A 17,415-nucleotide genomic window follows, 5' to 3' on the forward strand; every position below is an offset into this window, starting at 1 on the left:
TCGACAGAAGCCTGCGGATATTTGTGGGTCGAAGCCAGGGCACTAAGAGCAAAAGGTGAGTGAATGTGGCTTCTTTGTGAATATTGTCTGGAGTATGCATGTGTCTGTGGATAGGAGGTTTCGAAAGTGGGCAAGGTGAAGGGTGGAAGTTGGGAGGCTGAAGTAGATTAAGCTGTTACAGACTAACATTTACAGACTAAGTGATACTCTGACTCTGAGGCAGACAGCAGCACAACGTAACATACCTGCTGCTGTTAAGACTCACAAGACTGTTAATAACTGAACCAACTGAAATAACTTCCACAGAGTGTATGACATCACAGGTTTCTACAGCCCTTTCAAACATTAACCCTTTACATATGCATTTTGGATGCTAACATCCCACATGATTGTAGTTTAAGGAAACATTTCAGGCAGGCAAAAATATTCAAGGAGGGCACAGGGCAAGGCTGACGAGGGATTTGATATTCAAGGCTGGAGGTCCTCATGTGTTTTAAAATAAATCCAAGTGGATTAACTGTGTCCTCACTTTCACTTCAGTGACTTCTGAAGAAAGTTCACTAAGATTTGCCTTTAATCAGTCCATGGTGTTGAATTAGCCAGAGCAAAAGTGGCGTCACTAATGCTTATTATTAGAGACTGATGGAACTTGGCCCATTATTATTATTATTATTATTATTATTATTATTATTATTATTATTATTTTAAAAGCTGAACAATCATGAAAGGCAAACAGTAGGATGTTATGAATGTGAAGCACTAACACAGTTCAGGAAGTTCATGTTCAGGATAGACCATGGTTTAGAAATAATGAGGCATATAATATTTAACACCTTGATTCTTTAATTGACAAGTGTCAGTGTGTTTGCCAAACCTGCATAAAGCTGAAAACTGGTAAGTGAGATTTGCAATTACAATGATGTATGTTTTAGTTAAGTATTTTTATTGTTTTACTTGATCTAGGGGGCAGCTGCCTCCCCTGTCCTCTCGCGGCTATGCCCTTGGGGTCCCTTCCAGATCTATGGTTCTATGATTGAAGTTGAATCCTGAAACACAGAAGTATTGTTTTTGGGGGAAAGGGGGTGGGAAGGTGTGGGGTCCTGAATGGGGTAACTGTGCCCCTGAAGGACCAGGTGTGCAGCCTGGGAGTCATGGGTTAATTCTGCGTCCAGGGCAGCTGTTTATCAGCTCCATCTGGTACACAGGCTGAGACCCTACCTGCCTGCAGACTGTCTCGCCAAAGTGGTACATGCTCTGATTATCTCCCGCTTGGACTACTGCAATGCGTTCTATGTGGGGCTGCCTTTGAAGGTGACTCAGAAACTACAACTAATCCAGAATGCAGCAGCTAGACTGGTGACTGGGAGCAGCCGCCAAGACTACATAACACTGGTCCTGAAATACCTACATTGGTTCCCAGTACGTTTCCAAGCACAAATCAAAGTGTTGGTGCTGACCTTTAAAGGCCTAAACAGCCTTGGTCCTGTATACCTAAAGGAGCATCTGCATCCCCATCAGGCTATATAAAGACTGGGAGCCCAGACACAGAGATCTAGCTCCGAGGGCCTTCTGGTGGTTTCCACATTGTGAGAAGTGAAGCTAGAGGGAACCAGGCAGAGGGCCTTCTTGGTAGTGGCACCCACTCTGTGGAATACCCTCCCAGACAATGAGTAATTATATAACATTTAGGAAACATCTGAAGGGAAGCGTTTTAAGGTTTTACTATGTTTTTATATATGCTGGAAGCCACCCAGAGTGGCTAGGGCAACTCGAGTCAGATGGGGAGGGATTACAGATAAATTATTATTATTATTATTATTATTATTATTATTATTATTATTATTATTATTACTACTACTACTACTACTACTACTACTACTATTACATTTTTCTGCTTCAACAATTCATTATGTTCCTATCATCTTATTTAATTGTAATTTGTATAAATCATGAAAATTATACATAAAACATGCTCTATTTACAAACAAAACATTTAAGTAGCTACCTTTCTACTGGTAGGATGGGGTGGGTGTGTGCACAGGAAGCAAACAAGGTTGGAAAACACTGCTTTAGACTAGAGCACCACCCGCTCCCGTCTAACTGGCTGTGTGTGCTTTGTAGCATGTCTTGAGAGCCTGGTTTTCAGTGTGGAAGTGGCAGCCATGGATGCTGGCAACAGTCAGGCTGCATCAGGAGCTGAATTCAATATAGTTGCATCCCATCAGGCAATATAAAGACTGGGAGCCAGGCAGCAGCCATGTGCCTGATGAAGCCTCTGCAGGCTTTATCTCATTTTGCATTTTCATGTTGTGAACTGCCCTGTGATCTTCGGATGAAAGGTGGTATACACATTTAATAATAATAATAATAATAATAATAATAATAATAATAATAATAATAATAATAATAATAATAATAATAATAAAATACAGCAACAAACAGAGTTGATGTAGCAGCTTGTTCATTTCCTCTGCCTCTCCCTGCCCCAAACCAGAAAACAGTTATCAGTAGCTCAGCACTGACGTAACAATATGGCACCATCTGCTGGTGGAGGTGCTGCTTTTCAGCCCAGTATTTTCCTGTTTTGCTGCTTCCTCAGATAAGCAGTGGCATCCTGTCTGTTTTACCCAGTGGTCTTCTGAAAAGACATTTAGGGAAGCAGATGATAAAATGACAGAAGACACAGATCTTTAAAATGTGCATTGCTGCAGTTAGATAATTTTAGATTTAATTTCACAGCTGAAATCCAACCCTAGATACCCTCAGAGTAGACTGCTTTGAGTAGGACTAACATTTCCTGCCACCCAATGGCTCTGTGGTGATGTGTGTTACTTCAGATAAAGATGCAATTATATATATATAGCTTTTATTAAATTGTTTAATAATAACTACCATTTTAAATTCTCTCTGTACATATTAAGATACTGTAAGTTGTTTTATAAAGACTCATATTGAAAAATAGTATCTAAATATGTAAATAAATATATTATTAAAAATGTGGAATCACTGCAGGCTCAAGTCCTGACAAGAGAGTAATTACTCCCAGAGCAGGCAAGGGGGCAATAAAAATATTGGCGATAGTGTTCTATCCTTATGGTAATAATTATTTGCTTTTGTTTTTAAACCTGCCATGTTACATACAACTCTATTCCCTAGAAGTCATGTGGAACACATCTCATACAATTAGCATGTGTTCATTAGAGAACCTGGAAGTCAAAAAGAAGAGAAACCGAACCCTTTAAATTATGCTTTAAACAAATTTTATTTCACAAGATGCATTTTGGCATCTTCTCTTCTTCAAAGGCATTAAGACATAAGAGAACAAACACTTTATGAAGCCTCCTTAGTATCAAAATATACATATTACACTAAACATATAAACAAATTGTATGGACCATCCATAACTGCTGAGGGGGATGCCAGGTTGCTACTGCGAACAGGCTTGCTTAGGACTTCATGGAGCTGTCCAAACACATTATAGGCCCAATACATCTAGCCAGAGATGCCTTTGATTTGGTTGTTTACTGGTTAGAATGACAGCAGCAGATTCCACCTGCAGAGGTACAGGCCTGCCTACGTCAGGATGGTCCACCCCCCCGAGACTAATGGAAAAGGAAGGATTCCTGCATGCTCGGGGGGAATGTTTGCCATAGTCAGTGCTTCTGCTGAGAACCTGATGTCACTATGGAACGCAGGCGCTAGGTTCCACCCAACTGTGGGGGAGCCCAGCGCACGTGTGACATCACGCATCAGGGGGAGGCTGGGAGGCCCACCGTGGGTAGGCCCCCTGGGGCCCACCACAGCCGCGGGGACGCCCAGGGAGGCCCACCACAGATTGTGGAATATTGAGGGGGTCCAGCCCTCCTTGAACATTTTGGGGGACCATTGGCTCCTCTATATGGCGCCCCTGCTATGGAATCACCAAGAAGAGACCTTCTCCAATGCTGAGTCCAACATGGCATGTTGAGCTCTCTGGCAGCTTCAGACTATGAAGCAGGTATGATGACAGCAAAGGCAGCACAAATAGTGGAAGTCTCATAGTGAAGATGACCAAACATGGCTGCCAGCACTTAATCCTGCCTATTTTATAGCACTGACAGCAGCAAAGAAGGCTTCGTCACCTCTACTGAAGCTATTGATATTTGGCCAGAAGTGTCGGAACCCTCAGAATCTTGAGGACATAATCACTTGCCTTCATGCTGAACTGTGATTGCTTGGAGGTTATTGCCCAACCATATGCCCTCTGGATGCCTGTCCATCAAGGCTGATAAAAACTTGCTGGAGGGGGTTGACTGGGTCAGTCCAGAGCATAGTTATTGCTTCTTTGCAGGGGGAGATGTTTGGAGTGTTTACCTTAGCACGTAGAACATATGGCCCCTCCACAATCTTTCATTTGGGTTGATCAGTGGAGAGGAGGGGGTGCTTCCATGTGTAGTCTTGGGAAAAAACACACCAAAATAATTAATTAAACTGTTGGAAACAATAATATAAAAACAATGCTTTTCTTTTGCTGCAAAATAATGCTTTCTCATGGTGATTTTCCTACGCCCTTACCCCTTCTCATTCAGCTGTGTATTGTTCTATTCACAATTGCTCAGCTGTTCAGTTTTCTCAACTAAACAAGAGCCTACTGGGGTATATTCTCCTGAATGTATACCCGATTTGAGTCCATTTGCCAGAAAGCTTAAATCTTCTTATTTTTAATTTTCTTGTTATTACATGTGTAATATGTTCTAGAGCCTATTATGCAAGACTATGCAAGAATATGTAAATATACCAATCACAAGTGAAATAATTCACTACAGATACTACAGAGTCTTGAAATGTATAAATCTAACGGATGAATACAAGAAGTGAGTAGATTGGCTAATAAATGGAAACATGTTTCCTGTTCCAAAAATGATTTTGAAGAAAACTATTCTAAAACTCTAATCCTTTAACTATAGTAAGCAACCCCTATCTTTAACAGATTTTTGTTGAACCTGGCTTTTAATACTATATTTAGTTTAAACCATCAACTACACAGGGAGCCCCTATCAAGCAGAAATATTATATATAAATTTCAAAAATAAAAAATGAATATATCCAGGTGCTGAAAAATACTAAATGTATCTCCATATTAATTAAATACCCATCTGTTAAATACCTATCTGTTAATTTGCAAATAACAAGGCCTAGCTGGGTAGAAAAGGTTGTTACATCATCCTTGTTTTCTTTACTGAAGCATTGTGAAACCTTTTGGCTAGCTTGTTTTAACTGAGAGAACAGTTACTTTTGCTACTTGCAGATCTGTATCTCGTTTTACGAGTTGTTTGCTTTAAAGTGTGTTTGAGAGAAAAGGAGGTGAGATTCAGAGCCCCGTCTTTTCCTACTGACCTATTTACAAAGCCTGAGATTAACTAGCAATGTAGTTAAAATAAGGCAAACTATTTTGGGGTGTTGGGGTGATATCCAATGCTAGTCATACTCAGAGTAGACCTTTTGAAATCAATGGACTCAAGTAATTTGTCCATTGATTTTAATGGGTCTACTCAGAACGTGACTTAGTTGGCTATCAGTCTTTGTTTTATGAAAGCAGCAGGACTGTGGTATCATAGGCTGCTTTGGTTGTTTACAATGATTTGGGGTGTTATCATTCATATGCCTTTTATGTACATCTCCTTGCCACATTCCAATCACAACACTATATAAATGATAAAGAGTATAATACAACTTTGTGGCTGGGCAATTGTAGGTTAAGCCAAATGCTACTGCTAATGGACTTAAATAATTGTTTGGGTAGGCGTTGAAAATAAAGATCTGCAGGCTTTGTGAGAATCTTTTTCATGAAGGACATGACCATCTAGCAACAGCCAACAGGCCTCCGGATAAAAAGCTATAGTATAAAGAACAGCTTCAGCAGCTCCCAGAACATTTCCAAATACTTTTGGAAGTTGTGCCTTTGTTCCTTTGCCATTTAGCATTCAGCGCCAGCTGGCGTTTGGAAGAACACTGGATGAAATAGCAAACAAATTTCTCTTTGAAAGCAGACTTAAAAAGGAAAGGTGCTGTGAAAGAGCCTAGAGGAAAGCCAGACTATTGAACTGCGCTTCTAGGCAGAGCACAAAAGAAGGAGCTTTCTGGGAAACGCCCCGAGGGCATCAGGCCCTGTGGCATTGGAAGAACTGTTACATCCACCAGCTGTTTTTGTAGGGTAGTGAATTCTTCCTCCCTTATAGGTCTTATTTCTACTAAACAGTCAGTTTTAAATCTGCCCCACATGGCTCATTGGGAGTGTTTCTGGACAGCAGCAAAATACCGTATTTTTCCGTGTATAAGACTCCCCCATGTATAAGATTCCCCCCATTTTTGGGGACTCAAAATTAAGAAAACACCCCCTCAGCACTACCCGTGTATAAGACGAGCCCCAATTTTAAACCTATTTATTTGGTTAAAAAACCTAGTCTTAAACATGGCAAGTGTTAACCCTTTTTTGGCAGAATGCCTTCTTTCCTCCAATACTTGATTGTTAGCTAGACTGGCATCTTCTTGGCTCTGGTGGGACATCCCTTGATCTGAAGTATACAGTCTAGGCCCCTGCGTCAGAGGACTGTGTGCAAGAGCACCAGAGACTCCCATCTTGGTGGCACATAGCTGTCAACAGTCCTGTAACAGGTAAAGGACCAGAGCTCAGTAAAGCACATGCTTTGCATTCGGGTTCAATCCCTGGCATCGCCTGAAACATTAGAGGGGCATTACCAGCCTGTGTAGACAATACTGAGCTCAAAGAGCTAATGGTCTAACTCCAGAGAAGCAAGTGTCAGTAGCTCATTAGCCTCGTCTGAAGGAAAGGCTACCACCAGAGTCCCAAAATAGATGCATTTCATGGCACTTTGACACTGCAACACAATTGGGTTTGGTTTTTGCCCCTTCCTGTGTTTTTTAATTAAAAAAAATGATTTTGTTAATTTAGAATGGCTTACAAAATGCTGAATCAACAAACTCTCTAAGTCTATACAAAAACCAATAAATAGAAAAACAAGGTAAAATCAGTATAAAGTTGTCAACCTTGTTTCCATGCCCCACTCTTGTATTGTGACAACCTAAATAGTTAAATACTGCATCATTATTGAAAATCCACTGCTTTTGTGTTCTAAAAATGCAGCAGTTACCAGGGAAGTCAAACAGCTTGGGTTGGAAAAACTCAATACGATGTGTGTATAATTAGAGTTGTTCATTTGTGAATAATTTGGAAAAAGCTATTGCTGTCCATTTGATTCAAAAAGCATGGTGCCTATTCGTGCTCTGTAGAAACTAATAGGAATACTTAAGTAAAGTTGTTTTGATTGTCTGACACATTTTCATTCTGGCCATTCTTTGTTTTTCCATCATAAGGTGTTCTCACTCTGACCCTTCAATCTGTCCCCTCCCCAAACAATGACAAGTATAATATAAAAGCAGTTGATATAAAAAGCAAACAAAGAGCTCTTCTCATCATTTGCATGCCAACAGCAATGCTGCCGAGATTTATAATATATCTGAACAATTCCAGTTCACTTCAGTTGACAGGAAACTTGACAGCAAGATGCCTTCCTACCTGAAAACAACCAAGATCTAACGTTTGCAATTATCCAGAATCTGATCTTCTCCTACGCAAGATGAACTCGTATTTCTGAATTTTATTGAACAACAACATGGAAGAGGGAGTGCTTTTTTATCCATTGTTGATCCAAATCATCTTCACTGCTTAAATGGAAATGGAAAAAATAGCAAGTTTTTTACAAGACTGTAGTAATCTCTCAAGAAAGAAAACAGGACAAATGGACTTCTTTCTTTTATTGACAAAGGTAAATAACTGGGGATAATTTTATACATACATTATTTCAATTTCTTATTCATTGCTGTTAAAGTTTACATGAACTGTTTACGATAATATTTCAGAATATTCCTCTACACAACTCTTACTACTACATTATCAGCCCTACTTTATCAAGTTCTGTTCTCTTTTGCTCACTGTTTTTAAACCATCTAATGTAATGAGCTTCAGCTTTTCCAAGGAATCAACCAGTGCAATTCTAGGCACATGTACCCTGCAAGCTAACCCCACAATAGGGGGTTATGGGGCATGGATGGAGCAGAAATCTTCCTCCAGCCAGCCCACACCAGCTCTGCTGGCCTCCACACTCTTCTGGTGTGGTCTTCATTCTGCCTGAAGTGCAGGTAGGCAAAAGACCCACCTTTGGGATTCCTGCAAAATAATAATAATCCAAAATGAGCCATTTTCGGGTCATAGAGGGGCTGAATCAGTCTAGGAATGACTGGATCTTGGGCTGGCCTCACTGGCAGAGCGTTGGCTCTGATGTGGACCTGATTGCTACGCCAGCATCAGGTCTTTAGCTGTCCCAGCCAGTGGGAGCAATGGGGCTGTGGCTATGACTGTGGCTACATCACTGTGTTACAATCCACTGTTGCCAAGCTGGGTTTGGGACTGCTATCCCGCCTGGAGTAAGAGCCATTGAACACAGTGGGACATACTCCCAAGTAAAAGTGTAGTATTGCACTGTTATTGTGTTGGTCACTGGACTTTGAGGGAAACTATTTTTCACATACTTTTAGACAACATAAAGGCTGTAAACAAAAGCAAAGCTGGATTGTTTTTTGTAACTGGCTTATGTCATTTTTTAACTGGCTTCTGACATCTCTTAGGAAACTACAAGGAGGAAGCAGCTGGAGGGAACAACTCAGGGTTTCAGTTTTCTCTACACAAATCCACACAGAATATGGGAAACAAGCAAGACGAATTGGAATAATTCAGAGTGGCAAATATGTCCTGGTAAGCATTACTGCTGACAATTTCATATCCCAGAAGGTGGAAGAAACAAGGGGGTCATCTATCCTAGACCTCGTCCTCACTAACAGGGAGGAATTGATCAACAAAGTAGAAGTACTGGGAAACTTGGCAGGAAGTGATCAGTTCTTTCTGGGTTTCATGATACAGAGGAAAGGGAAGGCTGAGTGTAGTCAGACAGGCACTCTGGACTTTAAGAAGGCCAATTTTGAAAAACTGAAAAAGCTACTGGATGAGATCCCACGGTCAAAAATACAGAGAAGGGAGTCCAAGATGGATAAGTGTTTCTAAAAGAAGAAATATTGAAGCCCCAAACACAGATAATTACAACAAGAAAGAAAAGTGGGAGGCATCTAAGGAAACTGGTGTGGCTGCATAAGTAGCTTACAAATGAGATGAGAGTTAAGAAGGGCACGTATGATTCTCAATAAGCAAAGCTGGAATATTCCTCCAGATAGCATTCATTTTCCTTATCTGCCTTTATATCAATGCTACTGGTGTAACTACTGAAATGTTTCCACAACATTGCCTTCACATATTTCTTTTAGCCCGCCTAAGTACCCTTTTAATTATAGCTTAACAGTATTTGTTCTCCAATAAATTCCCCCCTACCAAGGTACATCTAACCTTCCCAGAAGTTGCATTAGACTTCCGGGGGCGGCGCGAAACTGTAATGGCGGTCCTCTTCGGGCTCTGAAGAGGGGCTCCGCGGAAAAGGGTCGTTCGCTGCGGCATAGCGACGACCCATCAAGATAAACCACGGGTAGAGTGAGCCCGTGGCCGTGGGACTCGGCGGGCACCAGAAGCTGCCCCGAAAGCACAGAAGGGACCCCGTAAGGAGACCCGGAGTGAAGGAGGGGTAGCGGTGCTGTGAGTTCATCGCTCTTTCCGCGGAAGCGAAGCCGCGCGGCTGTTACAGATGAGCGCTGATCCTTCTTCCTAAAATCAACGCTAAACTGCAAGCAACTAACCCGTGAGTAAAGGGGTTTAAAATTTGGCAAAGAAATTCGGTTAATTTGGCTGAAAGCGGGAGACGAGAAAAGGGAAGTCCGTCTTCCGACATTGCTGACAAGATCAAAGCAAAGCTTTTAGAAACGGAAGCATTTGAAACGGGACTTTGGGAAGTTTAAACTTTTTCGTGCCATAAAATTTGCTTATTTTATTGAGCTGAAGGTGGAAACGGACATTGACTAAAAGAAGCAGCAGATGGTGACTTTCCTCCTATCTTCTTTCTTCTTTGGGCTGTATTTTTAAAGAGCCAGATTGTCGGGCTGCCAGAGAGAGAGACTGTGTCAAACTGCGGAAACAGTTGCAAACTGTGCTAGAAAGTAATTGTTACATTTGAGCAGAAAAGACTGATTGGGATACTGTTACAAGCACCTTTCGTGAAACTTTGTTGATTTATAAAAGGTGCTTTGGGAGATCTTGAATTTATGAAGGGACTTTTGGATTAACGAATTTACTGTTTTGAAACAATTTGGAACTTTAATGGCGGATTACTTCCTTCCTCGTCTTTGAAATCGGGTGGCACTCCCCCTACAGGGCTTTCGGATTACAAAATCCTGGGAACTGTCTTTTGTTTTGAATTCCATCTCACTGGCTGTTTACTCCTGAATTTGTCTTTCCCATGGAACAATAGACAATTTGACCTTGAACATTGACAGATGTGTAATGAGTGGTGCAGGGAGAACAAGAGCGTCTAAAGCAAAGGAAACTAAAGAGGCTAAGGAAAAAGAAAAGGAAAAGGAAAGAAGACCAGCACAATTTGTACAAACTACATTGACCCAAGGACGCCGTTCGTCGGTTCCAGCGGTACTGGTGTCTCATAGAGAACAAAGGGAAATAACTGAGAAGTCCACTGAGGAAGATATGGCAGCAGGTGGGTCAGACACACTATTAAAACAAATATTGGAGCAACTATCAAGTCTAAATCAGAAGGTGGACGATCAGTCTGTGAAGATAGATAAAGCAACTTCCTCGATCCAAAAACTGACTGACCAAGTTTCCCAGCACACGCAAGCCATAGAGAAATTGCAAGGAGCAACAGCGGAAAATCGAGAATTAGCTGGAGAAGCAATCCAGAAAGTGGGAGTCCTACAAAAAGAGGTTGAAGAAATAAAAGGAGAAGTTAGGCCCCTGCACAAACAGGTGGGTGAACAACAAGTCTATCTGTCAATGGTGGAACTGAAAAATCGTGAGAGCAACATCAAATTGAGAGGTATTCCAGAACTCGAGCAAGGAGACTTGATTGGATACTTAACACAGGAATTCTCGAAGTTCTGGGGTTTAAAGGAAGACACGGATTTTAGGATTGTCTCGGCATATAGATTGGGAAGACTGGTAAGGAAAGACAGATCCAGAGACTGCCTGATAATTTTAAGAACAAAGGAAGAGAGAGACAAGATCCTAGGCCTTCACTTCAAAAAAGCAATTGAAATACAAGACAAAAGAGTGGAAATTTACAGAGATATCCCGAGGCAGCTGCTGGACCTTAGAGCCACCTATACAGAATTAGCAAAATTGCTGAGACACAACGCAATCCCCTATAGGTGGGAGTTTCCACAGGGATTATCCTTCACCTACAAAGAAAGGAAGGTTAAAATAAGAACACCTGAAGATAACCAAAGGTTCCTTCACGACCACGGAGAAGATCTCCAAAAAGGAGCGGATTGGCTTCCAGTTTTACCAGCACCAGCACCGCCCGGAAGTGGGCCAATGCCTATACCTTCGGGATCTGAACAAAAGGAAGACACCCCATCTTAAGAACATCTGAAATAGAACAGGATGTCTCTGCAGCTACTTAGTTGGAACATAAATGGCGGGAATTCTCCGGAAAAAAGGAGAAGGATATTTCATATCCTAAAAAAAGAACAATTGGATGTAATATGTTTGCAAGAAACACATGTGACTAGGCTCCACAGGAAAGTATTAATCAATAAAAGACTTGGCCAAGAATTTATCTCATCAGACAAAGTTAAAAAAAGAGGTGTTGTAATTTATGCAAAGGAGAACCTGTCGCCAAAATTTTTATTTAAAGATGATCATGGAAGAATCCTCGCAATTGAAATCCAAACACAAGGGGAAAAGATTTTGATATTAGGAATCTACGCGCCAAATGATGGAAAATCAGAATTCTACAAGAAGCTGCATGAGACAATGATGGACTATTTGGACTATTCTAATATTATCGTGATGGGAGATATGAATGGGGTGGTGTCTACAAATATGGACAAATCCCAAAATCAAAACTTAACAACAGACGGTAGACTTCCTAAAACCTTTTTTGAAATGACAGACAATATGGACTTGATTGACATTTGGAGGACAAGGAACCCCTTGGGTAAAGAAGGAACCTTCTTTTCTGAGGCCCACTTGTCATGGACACGAATCGACCAAATTTGGATATCTAGAGGACTGGCCCCGAAAACGAGAAAAGTGGAAATCTGCCCAAAAACCTGCTCCGACCATAATGCCTTAAAAATGGAATTGAGACTTTTCCCAACTGGATCCTTCAGATGGAGAATGAATGACACCTTGCTAAGAGATCAAGAGATCGTTAAGAAGGCCCAAAAAACGCTAAAGGACTACTTTGAAATAAATTTGAACACTACGGTGGAGAAAAGAATAATCTGGGACGCAAGCAAAGCTGTAATGAGAGGGTTTCTGATACAACAGAATACAATAAAGAAAAAATTTTGGAATGGAAAAAAGGAAAAAATTCTAGAGAAAATAAGTGAAGGAGAGAAAAAGCTGAGAACTAATCCGAAGTCAAAAGAGGTGCTAAGAGAGATCAAATTCCATCAAGCACAATATTCGAAATTGATTAATCAAGAGATTGAGTGGAAAATTAAACAAATGAAGCAGAGATCGTTTGAATCAGCAAATAAATGTGGAAAGTTGTTAGCTTGGCAATTGAAAAAAAGACAAAAGCTAAACACAGTCACAAACCTGGAGATTCAAGGAAAAATAGTTCAGAAACCAGAAGAAATAAGAAAGTGCTTCCACAGATACTTCAAGGAACTTTATGCACAGGGGCCTCAGAAAGAATCGGAAATAGACCAATTCTTGAGGACAAATGGACTATCTAAAATAAGTCAAGATAAAAGATCAATTCTCAACAGTAAAATAACTCAACAGGAAATTGAAGGTGCCATCCAAAATATGCAACTTGGCAAATCTCCAGGCCCAGATGGTCTCACCTCCAAATATTATAAGACTCTGAAGGATTGTTTGATACAACCGTTGTTGGAGGTTTGCAACCAGATTATGGAGGGGAGAAGGGCACCGGAAACGTGGAAAGAAGCATTCATCACATTGATTCCCAAGTCAGAGAAGGAAAAGACTCAGCTTAAGAACTACCGTCCCATCTCACTCCTGAATGTGGATTACAAAATATTTGCAGACATTTTAGCAAGTAGACTTAAAAACGTTTTAAACGAAGTAATTCACAAGGACCAAGCAGGCTTTCTCCCTGGTAGACACATGTCTGATAACACCAGGAATATTATTGATATATTGGAGTTGTTGCGAATCAGAAACACAAGGGCTGCTTTAATCTTTATTGATGCGGAGAAAGCATTTGACAACATCTCTTGGATGTTTATGAAGAAAAACCTGAAGGGGATGGGAGTGGGACGGGGGTTTGAAAATGGACTAGAAGCAATTTATTCAGAGCAAAAAGCCAAGTTGATAGTGAACAATGTGGTGTCGGATGAACTTCTAATTGAAAAAGGGACACGACAGGGGTGCCCTTTATCCCCTCTGCTATTTATTTCTGTTCTGGAGGTATTGCTGAATATGATTAGGGAGGACCAGTTGGTGCAAGGTATAGAGGTCGGAGCGAAACAATACAAACTGAAAGCCTTTGCAGATGACCTAGTCTTGACAGTACAGGAGCCAGTATCTAGCACAAAAAGAGTTTTGGAACTTATTTTGGAGTTTGGTCGGGTGGCGGGATTCAAGTTAAACAAACAAAAAACTAAGGTTTTGGTCAAAAATTTGACACCTACAGAGATAGAGGGGTATCAGAAAGAGACAGAGCTAAGTGTGGTTAAAAAAGTGAAATACCTGGGGGTATACTTGTCCACCAAAAATTTAAACCTTTTCAAAGATAACTATGAAAAATGTTGGTTGGAAATTAAAAAAGACTTGGATATCTGGTCAAGATTGAAACTTACCTTGTCAGGCCGAATCGCAGCTATAAAGATGTGTGTTTTGCCAAAAATGCTATTCTTATTTCAAACCCTTCAGGTCGTGGACAGAATGGAATGCTTTGGAAAATGGCAGAAGGATATTTCTAAGTTTGTCTGGCAGGGCAAAAAGCCCCGAATAAAATTTAAAATATTAACCGACTCAAAAGAAAGAGGGGGGTTTGCCCTGCCGGACTTAAGGTTGTACTATGAAGCTGCAGCCTTCTGCTGGTTGAAGGATTGGTTCCTGTTGGAAAACACCGATGTCCTAGATCTGGAGGGGTTTGATAATGTGTATGGTTGGCATGCATACTTGTGGTATGACAAGGCGAAGGTTCATAAATTGTTTAAAAACCATATTGTCAGAAAATCAATTTTTGCCGTTTGGATGAAGTATAAGGATTTATTAGAAAACAAGACCCCGAGGTGGTTATCACCTGTGGAAGCCAAGATTTCTAAAAAAAAGCCCAATATGGAGGCCCATTGGCCAAAATATTGGGAACTGATTGAAAGAGTTGGAGACAATTGGAAGCTCCAAAGCCAGGACAAATTAAAAGGTAAGGTGCGAGATTGGTTACATTATGCTCAAATTCAAGAGGTATTCAAAATGGACAAAAAAGTGGGTTTCCAGTTGGAGAAATCGAAACTGGAGACGGAGTTACTAGAACCAAAGACTAAGGTACTTTCGAGGATGTATGACTTGCTGCTTAAATGGAACACACAGGATGAGACAGTTAAATCTGCTATGATAAAATGGGCACAGGATGTAGGACACAACATCATGTCTGAGGACTGGGAAAGGTTATGGAACACCGGCATGAAATTCACGGCATGTAGTGCCTTGAAAGAGAACATTATGAAAATGGTATACCGGTGGTACATGACCCCAGTCAAGTTGGCTAAAATATACCATCTTTCTGATAATAAGTGTTGGAAATGTAAGGAGGCAGAAGGGACATTCTTTCACCTCTGGTGGACCTGCCCGAAAGTAAAGGCCTTCTGGGAAATGATACATAATGAGTTGAAAAAGGTATTCAGATATACCTTTTCTAAGAAACCAGAGGCCTTTCTTCTGGGCATGGTGGACCGGAAGGTGCCAAAGAAGGACAGAACCTTGTTTATGTATGCAACCACAGCAGCTAGGATTCTTATCGCAAAGTTCTGGAAGACACCAGATTTACCCACACTGGAGGACTGGCAGACGCAGTTGATGGACTACATGGAGTTGGCAGAAATGACCGGCAGAATTCGAGATCTGAGCGAAGAAACAATGGAGGAGGACTGGAAAAAATTTAAGGACTATTTGCAAAAACATTATAAGTTGTTTGAGTGTTAAGATTGTGCACGATTATGAAACGTTATGCTTCTGCAATTTATTTTAAGTAAATGATAAAGTAAGTATTGATGGAAAAAAAAATGAGACAAATTAGAAACAAAATATTATGTTTATTAAGAGTGTTAAAATTAAATTACAAATTTTTGAAATTGGTAACATAATAAATACAAAGGTAAAATAAGTTGGGAAATAAGATAATAAATTGCTGAATTGGTTAGAATGATGAACGCAATGCTGAGAGGATGCGAGGAGGTCCAAAAAGATGTCGAAAAAAAATTTCATAATGATCTTTTCTTTTTTCTATGTTTTTCTTTATATATATGGAAAATGTTTCTTGTATATTGTTGTCCAAACAAATTTGTTCACCTATGGAAAGAAACGCAATAAAAATTTTTATAAAAAAAAAAAAAACAGAAGTTGCATTACACTCCCAAATTACCCTACTGCATTCATCTGTCCACCATGCCGTCTTATTCCAGTTTCCTCCCACCTCCTTCCATCTAGGAATAGCATGAGCTGCTCCCAAAATACTTTGCTCCAGCTTTTTAGAAAAACTCTCAAAACCATTGAACTCACATGACCTACCAATATCCAAACATTTAAGCCCGATATCTTCTCAAATTCCGTGTAGGGACCATATCCACACCACTAAATTCCCATCTCCATAAAATAGCTACTGGGAAGTAATAACTTCTTATAAGGGTGAATCCTTTAAAAGAGGCCCTGTGGATACAGAGTACACATGTTCCACGGGGGCCTCTTTTAAGACTCACCCTGTATTATTGGAAACCTTCCAGCCACTCTCCTAGAAATTTCCCCAGCCACACTGAGCTGCAAAAGGCTTAAATACTATCCCTGCCAAGCCAAGCAAAGGATCCTACAAGAGTCATATTGAGCCAGGCACTCTTTCTTACCTTTAAAAGGAAAAGTATCACAAAACTGTCTGTAAAGCTCCTCATGTCTATTATTCTTCTGACTATGGAGAGCCAGTGAGAGCTCCACAAGCCAAGTTTCTTGAACAGAACTCACATCAGGCACCATGGAGGTGCAGCACATTCTTTCTTAACCATGTCCACTCAACACAATGGGGTATTCTTATTGAATACAATGGCAGTCTACTCAGCAAATTCTTTAGCACTACCTGCATTCGAACTCAGCACTGCAAAGCCCAAGACGTTTGCTCCAAAAACAAGTTATCCCCTTCTAAAAAATACTCCTCTGCTGCTTTCCAAATTCACACCTTTTCCGATCTTTTACCTTTGAGACATAAACCACGAAAGCCATTCTTCACGAATAGCAAACCCACGTCACCTTTCTTCCCCTGCACCACCACCCGTTTGCAAGGAAGCTCCCAGTTACTAAAAGAGCCCGTCCTTTAAGGCTGGGCCTCGGCCGGAGGGGTAGTTCAACAAGGGGGGGGGGGACGACCACCAGAGGCGTGAGGGCTGGTGCATTGTTCGTGAGAGACAGCTTGCTTGCACGCGCGGTCAAGTCAGTGACTGTAAAGACCCCACCCCATTTTATGGTGACCGGTGGGATCCATAGCTGTCAACGTTTCCCTTTTTTTAAGGGAAATTCCCTTATTCCGAATAGGATTCCTCTTAAGAAAAGGGAAAGGTTGACAGCTATGGTGGGATCTCGATGTCCAGTTTATGCTGGTCTATGGCCGTAATAAAGAGTAGTTGTTGTCGTCGGTGTCCAGTACTATGAGCAATCGTGACTATACAGTCCTGTATATTTGCAAAGTTCCTTGCAGAAGGGGCATGCCGTCAGCAGCAAGCCCAGCTGGAGGGGCAGCCAATAGGGAAGCTGCTTCCGGTGGGGGGAAGCTAGGGAAGGGGCGAGGCTCCTGCGGGCGCTGGAGGGAGGCAGGAAGGAAGGAGCGAAGCCTCCTCCTGGCTCTGCGCGGTTCTTGCGCTCTTCCTGCTCCTCCCAGATTCAGTCCAGTCAGTTCTTAGAGCGCGGCTGGCGTTTTCTTCTTCGTTGGATAGGTAGGGATTTTGCAGGAGAAGCAGAGCAGTTGATTCTCTGGACTTGTATTAGCCCTCCTCTTCAGATATACA

The 17,415-nt window shown here is 41.2% G+C and overlaps 1 long non-coding RNA gene across 1 annotated transcript; it reads right to left on the minus strand.

The window, feature by feature from the left end:
* Positions 1-7,800: 7,800 nt before the first annotated feature.
* On the minus strand, positions 7,801-16,850 carry LOC308597883. The gene is made up of 2 exons (XR_014013249.1): positions 16,610-16,850; positions 7,801-8,227 (listed from the first exon to the last, which is right to left on the minus strand). It is a non-coding gene; the product is annotated as an uncharacterized lncRNA (long non-coding RNA).
* Between the last annotated feature and the right edge of the window lie 565 nt (positions 16,851-17,415).

The sequence above is a fragment of the Podarcis bocagei genome, assembly GCF_964188305.1.
Source record: "Podarcis bocagei genome assembly, chromosome: 11".
Classification (NCBI taxonomy): Eukaryota; Metazoa; Chordata; class Lepidosauria; order Squamata; family Lacertidae; genus Podarcis; species Podarcis bocagei.